Source organism: Ixodes scapularis, unplaced genomic scaffold (assembly GCF_016920785.2).
Source record: "Ixodes scapularis isolate PalLabHiFi unplaced genomic scaffold, ASM1692078v2 PGA_scaffold13__105_contigs__length_92229423, whole genome shotgun sequence".
NCBI lineage: Eukaryota > Metazoa > Arthropoda > Arachnida > Ixodida > Ixodidae > Ixodes > Ixodes scapularis.
The window spans coordinates 46,546,494-46,553,509 of NW_024609839.1; positions in this window are offsets into that span (position 1 = coordinate 46,546,494).

The window sequence follows — 7,016 nt, forward strand, 5'->3', positions numbered from 1 at the left end:
ACGGGATCATCTCATATCATATGAACACCTGTTGCCAGTGCGGTCTGGTGAGTCACGCATCTACAGCTTGATGACTTCATCGCCCTGTCACTTCTTTTTTTCAGATGACGATAGCGGTGTGAAGAATGGCTATTTGACAGTGACTCAAAGCTGGTACACATGTCACCTTATCGGCGAGAAATACGTGTATACCGGTATGCAGTTGTTCCAAAACGTGTCTTTCGCGCGTGCGAAAGTAGTAGGACATAAAGGATGACTTGACAGTAAAGCGCTCGCCGACATTGGTCAAAAGAAGGACTAAAAAATGTCGACGTGTTCGGAGGGTAAACAAGCGGATCAACTTGCTCGCCCTATTGGCTTTTCTTCCCTGCTTTCGGTTTGCGATCTGTCGGTCCAGTCCGGAGAGGATCCGTCACAAGCTTGAGTACGCCAAGGGAGTGATGTGCTGTGCAATCGCAGTAAACTGTGACGTCGCAAGGTTTAACACCGATTTTTCTGTAAGCAACGATTGTAGGATGCGCACGTCCGACGACGCAGCCAGTAATCAGCAAAAACGAAACTCACTCGCTGTCGAACTACACCAAAGGCAGCCCGATAACTACTCCTTCGTTTTAAAGATGTCAGAGGAGGGACAGCGGGTCTTTGATTTTGTACATTCCCACATCACCGAGCGTTTTCTGCAAGGAAACCCTCGGTCTTTGAAAGAGATTATTGCTTTTGTCAACCCGCAACTCCTCCACGACCTCGACTCGGATGAAGAGGAAAACTGGGACGAGGAAAGAGCTGGTACCAGGGTGATATGCAACCACCTCTATTGGCACACTTGGCGATGTAAATGTCGGCGATCCTTGCGGTCGCCTTTGGTGAGCATATCTCTCCTTGAGGGAGGCTTCTATAGTATTTTGCTCCCTCTGACCTTGTACACCAATTGACGGCCCGCTTTCGGACTTGACAGTTTTGGGCTGGGTTGTACAATTACCGCCAGGCGGCCGAGGCGACGCAGGAGGCGCCAGAATTTGTGCGGGGTCATCTCATCGCGTCTGAACACCTGTGCAGCGCGAACTGGTGAGTCACGTATCTTTAGCTTGATGAGTTCATCACCGTGTCTTTTTTCTTATTTTTTAAATGACGATAGCGGTGTGGAGGATGACTATGTGTGCAGTAAGTAACAGCTGGTACAACCTGTTACCTCCTCATTGGTGAGAAATCTGTGTATAACGGTATGCAGTTGTTCCAAAAGGTGTCTTCTGCGCATGTCAAAGTACTAGTACATAAATAATGACTTGACAGAAAAGCACTCGCCGACATTGGTCGAAAAAAGGGCTCAGAAATGTGAACGCGTTCGGAGGGTAAAAAAGCTGATAAACTTCCTCGCCTTATTGTCTTTTCTTCACAGCTTTCGGTATGCGATATGTCTGTCCAGGCTGGAGAGGATACCTCACAAGCTAGAGCACGCCCAGGGAGTCGTATACTATGCAATTGCAGTAAACATTGAAGTCGCAAGGATTAACGCAGATTTTGCTCTAAGCAATGACTATAGGATGCGCATGTCCGACGACATTGCCACTAACGAGCTAAAACGAAACGGACTTGCTATAACACTACCCCAAAGGCAGCCCGATAACTATCCTATCGTTCTAAAGTCAGAGGAGGGACAGCGAGTCTTTGATTAACGACTTTCATGCGCCGTTAACTATCTCGATCTCATTTGCATGCTCGTCCTAAAAGCACGTCGAAAAAACAGCTCCGTTTTTCAACATTTCCTAAATCCGTTTAAAACCGCCCGGCTAGCAAATAATAATATGCGCACTGTACAGACGCATAGCTGAAAATTAAAAGTAGTAGCAGATAACGAAATGTTTTTATGAAAACAGTGGTAGAAATTCTCGGCTAACGCAATACCCCAACGGCAGCACAATAACTAGCTCGTTATTTTAAAGATATGTTAGGAGGGACAGTGAGTCTTTAATTTTGTACGTTTTCACATCATCGAGCGTTTTCGGCAAGGAAACCCTCGGCCTTTGGAGGAAAGCATGCTCTTTTGTCAACCAGCAACTCCTCCACGACTACGGCTCGGGTTAAGGGAACAACTGGGACGAGGCAGAAGTTGAAAACGGGAGATATGCAACCAGCTCTATTTGCACACTTGGCGATGCAAATGTCGGAAATTCTTGCTGTCGCCTTCGGTGAGCATATCTGCCCTTGCAGGAGGCTTCTAGAGTATTTTTCTCCCTCGGGCCTTGTACAACAATTGATGGCGCGCATCCGGACTCGGCAGTTTTGAACTGGGTTGTGCGATTACCTCGAAGCAGCCAAGGTGACGCAGGAGGTGCGAGAATTTGTGCGGGATCATCTCATATCGTCTGAACACTTGTTGCCAGTGCGGTCTGGCGTGTCAAGTATATAGAACTTGATGACTTCATCACCGTGTCACTTTTTTTTTCAGATGACGATAGCCGTGTTAAGGATGACTATGTGGACAGTGACCAACAGCTGGTATTACGTGTCACCTCCTCATTGGTGAGAACTCCGTGTATAGCGGTATGCAGTTCTACCAAAACGTGTGCTCCACGAATGCGAAAGTAGTAGTACATAAAGGATGACTTGACAGAAAAGCGCTCGCCGAAATTGGTTGAGAAAAGGGCTAAGAAATGTCGACGCATTCGGAGGGTAAAAGAGCTGATCAACCTGATCGCCCCTGTTGGCTTTTCTTCACTGCTTTCGCTATGCCATCTGTCGCTCCAGGCTGGAGCGGATCCCCCACAAGCTGGAGTACGCCCAGGGAGTCATATATTGTGCAATTGGAGTAAACGTTGAAGTCGCAAAGATTAATTGACATTTTCCTCTAAGCAATGACTAGGATGCGCACATCCGACCACATTGCCAGTAACCGGCTATAACGAAACTGACTCGCTGTCGCACTACCCCAAAAGCAGCCCGATAACTACCTTGTCATTTTAAAGATGTCAGAGGAGGGAGAGCGAGCATTTGATTAACGACTTTCATGCGCCGTTAACTATCTCGATCTCATTTGCATGCACGTCCAAAAAGCACATAAAAAAACAGCTTCGTTTTACCAGATTTCCCAAATCCGTTTAACACAATGCGCTAACAAGTATAAATATGGGCACTGTACACACGAATAGCCAAACATCAAAAATAGTTGCACATAACGAAAAGGTTTGTATCAAAATATGGGTAGAAGCTCTCGCTAACGCACTACCTCAACGGCAGCACAATAACTAACTTGTCGTTTTGAAGATGTCTTAAGAGGGACAGCGAGTCTTTAATGTTGTACATTCCTACTTCATCGAGCGTTTTCGGCAAGGAAACCCTCGGTCTTTGGAGGAGATCATGGCTTTTGTCAACCCGCAACTCCTCCACGACTACGCCTCGAGTTAAGGGGAAAAGTGGGACGAGGAAGGAGTTGAGACCGCCAGAGATACGCAACCACTTCCATTTGCGTACTTGGCGCTGCATATGTCGAAGATTCTTGCGGTGGCCTTTCGTGAGCATATCTGCCCTTGCAGGAGGCTTCTAGAGTATCTGTGTCCCTCTTACCTCGAACACCAATCGACTGCCCGCTTCCGGACTCGAGAGTTTTGGGCTGGGCTCTGCGATTACCTAGAGGCGGCCGAGGCCACGCAGGAGGTGCGAGAATTCGTGCGGGATCATCTCATCGCGTCTGAACACCTCTTGCCAGTGCAGACTGGTGAGTCACGTATCTACAGCTTGATGACTTCATCACCGTGAAACTTCTTTTTTTTTTCTTTAGATGACGATTGCGGTGTGAAGAATGACTATGTGGACAATGACCAACAGCTGGTACTACGTGTCACCTCCTCATCGGTGAAAAATCCCTGTATAACTGTATGCAGTTGTACCAAAACGCTTCTTCCGCCCCTGCGAAAGTTGTAAAACATAAAGGATGACTTAACAGAAACGCGCTCACCGACAATGGTCGAAAAAAGGGCTAAAAATGTCTGCACGTTCGGAGGGTAAAAAAGCTGATCAACTTGCTCGCCCAATTAGCTTTCCTTTACAGCTTTCAGTATGCCATCTGTCGGTCCAGGCTGGAGAGTGTCCCCCGGAAAGCTGCACTTCCTTCGTGGGTGTCATCGTGTCTGTCGGCATTCCATGCAACGTGAAGGTATCAGTGTCGCGAATGAACATCTAACAAACCCTCCAACAACGACACTCCTAACAATGAACGCGCAGTCACACTATGCGGTGATCATACAGACCGCAATACTTATTACAAGTTCTGAAGTTCTGAATTTGAATCCAGGCATTTTACTCAACAAAATGAACTCACGCTGCGTTTCGGTTCGGAGACGAGCCACGCGGTTCTCTCGGCACACTTGATCCCACACTCTGCTTGACTTGGAAACATAGGTATGCAATCATCGGAAGTAGGTATTGCCGCACTCGACGGCGCATCTTTGCGATGAGCTCGCAGCAGAACTGCCCAAATTGTTGATTCGCGATCGTCTCGTTCCGTTGCGCTCCACAGGTCAAAAGAAGAAACCGCTTCGCTGCTTCAGCAAACCACTTTTTCTTGCCCGACTGAGCTCTCACTTCGGAGAATGTACATATCACCGCTATATTATTTTGGTTTCATCGCTCCAGACGGTCACACCGAGAAAAAGGACGATTGCAATCACGTCCAACGGCATTGCGTACACATCTAACGTATTGCGGGGTAAGTCTGGAGACGCTCGTGTAAAATCTCCACTGGGGATAGAGCATTTCTGTTGCCGTCCGTAATCCTTTCCGGACACGTTCGTACGCTTTCTCACCAATGTCGTACGAGACATGTCTAGACGGGTCTGGAATTGCCTCGGCGGAAATGAGATGTGATGCGTACGTGAGTTTTTTGCTAGCATATAGAAATTGAATACGTTGTTATGCGAGCTTTGTTTGCTCGTTTTTATTTTCCGCTGGGACAGGATCATAGTTCGTGTTTAGTTTGAGTGTAGGCCAGTGTGCGTAAGTTTTTCAAGATGAGCGGGCCGTCGACGAGACCACCCCTTTTGATCAGCTTTACGACGCAGTTTTCTCGAGCCTCTCGTCATTGTGAATAGTTTGGAAGTTGTGCTTAAAGGACTCCTGGACTTTCTTGTAAAAACAGCCCATCCGTCTTGCGTGGACATTAATCATCGAACGTTGGATTTCATCATGAACTACGAAGTTGTAAAATGTTACAAGCAAATGGAACTTTGGATTATGGAGATCCTGGATCTTCTTTTGAACCGGCATGGAGACACGGTCCTGGGCATAGATTCAATTTTAACACTCTGCTCAAACAAATATCGCCGACTTTCTGCATCCAACTTAGTGCACTGCATTAATCATGATACCAGCAGCTGAATGTCTTCTCGACTATTGGAGCAAATGTTACAATACCAAGGAACAGGAGGATTGTGCCTCATATCTCACCACAGAGATCAATGATCCTAAGAGCGACTCTTCACTCATTACGGAGGAGAATTCGCCACCAGTCGAAAAGCCGCTATCGAAAAGGGCCTGCAAGCGACAGCGAACACAGCAAACGAGAACAGAAGCATCTCGATTGATAAGGTTGTTCCGAATCCATTTGACAACAATCGATACATTTGCAGCGACGGGATTTTGACGTTTCCTTTTGGGCATAAAAGCGTTTCCGGAAGCGAGCGATATCTCTCCTCATCGCACGCCCTGAGCATGCAAATATTTTTGGACTGTAACGCGTTGCTATACTCGCGAGATGACATTTCCCAACTTTTTGCCGCCGGTGTGTGTTGAAACTTTTTGTGCTGTTGTACATTTTTATATAACCCGCTAGCTTACGGAAGCGAGCGATATCTCTTCTCATCGCATGCCCTAACATTGTGAATACTTTTGGGATGTATCGCGCGTTGCTCGTGAGATGTCATTTCACAAATATGTTTGCCTTGGATCTGTCTTGAAGTTGCTTGTGTTGTACATTTTTGTGTAAAGTGTTTCCAATAGTTTGCTTGTTGAGTAGAGCGAAAAAAATTAAACGGCGTATTTCCATTTTTATGAGTGTGTTTTCTAGAGCGAACGACAATAAAAAAATGAAACACCATATCTGTTTCGTCTTTAGCATATGAATGCGGCCACGCTCCGTTTCATTTCTTTCCCCACACCACTCTGTTGTGCAGAAAGGACACGCTAAAATTAGCCAGATATAACCCGCAATTAAAGATAATGCTAAAAGTTCACGTCAGCTAAGTAATTCAGGTGCACGCCATCTACAAACGGAATCGGCAACTGACACGCACAAACCCTGGACTTCTTGCGCGCGCGCGAAAATACGAACGAGCACACCTTAGGAACGCGAGCAATTTAACGTTTCAGCAACAGGTGGCGCAAGGTCACACCCACGCCGCCAAATGTTGCTCATGACGTAACAACAAAGGCGCTTAGCAACAAAGGCGCGCGCCATCTATGAACGGAGGTGACAACTCAGTCGCCTAAAGCCATGTGGCCCGTTTTAAGCTCTGTGCGCGCGAAAGCGAGACTAGGCAATGCTATCTTCACTTTACATGCAGGACTTACACTCCTGCCGTAGCTCAGTTGGTAGCGCGCACGTCTAGGAATGCCGACCGTCTTAGTTTGAATCCAACTAGGATAAAGAAATTGTTTGTACGACATTACCGCGCAGCGATTCAAATATCACGTGACGCTTGTCGCAAGACACACAGGGAAGAAATTAATACACGCGAAAATGCGTTACTCACCACAAATCCCACGGCGACGAGCGACACGTCTTTATGCCATCATCGTGACAGTGAATTTTTCCCACAGCACCCTCTGGCTGAACAATCCTGAGCTCTAACCTCATCACATGTTGCGAAGAGACCTGCGTTGTGATTCCTCGGCATTTATACCTACCGTCTTACGAAATGACAATTCGCTGCACTATTGATTGTATCAATCTTTGTATTGCAATATTTAGACGTCTATCCCCTGCACACAAAGCTCTCGCAAGGTAACATTCCCTTTTCTGCTTT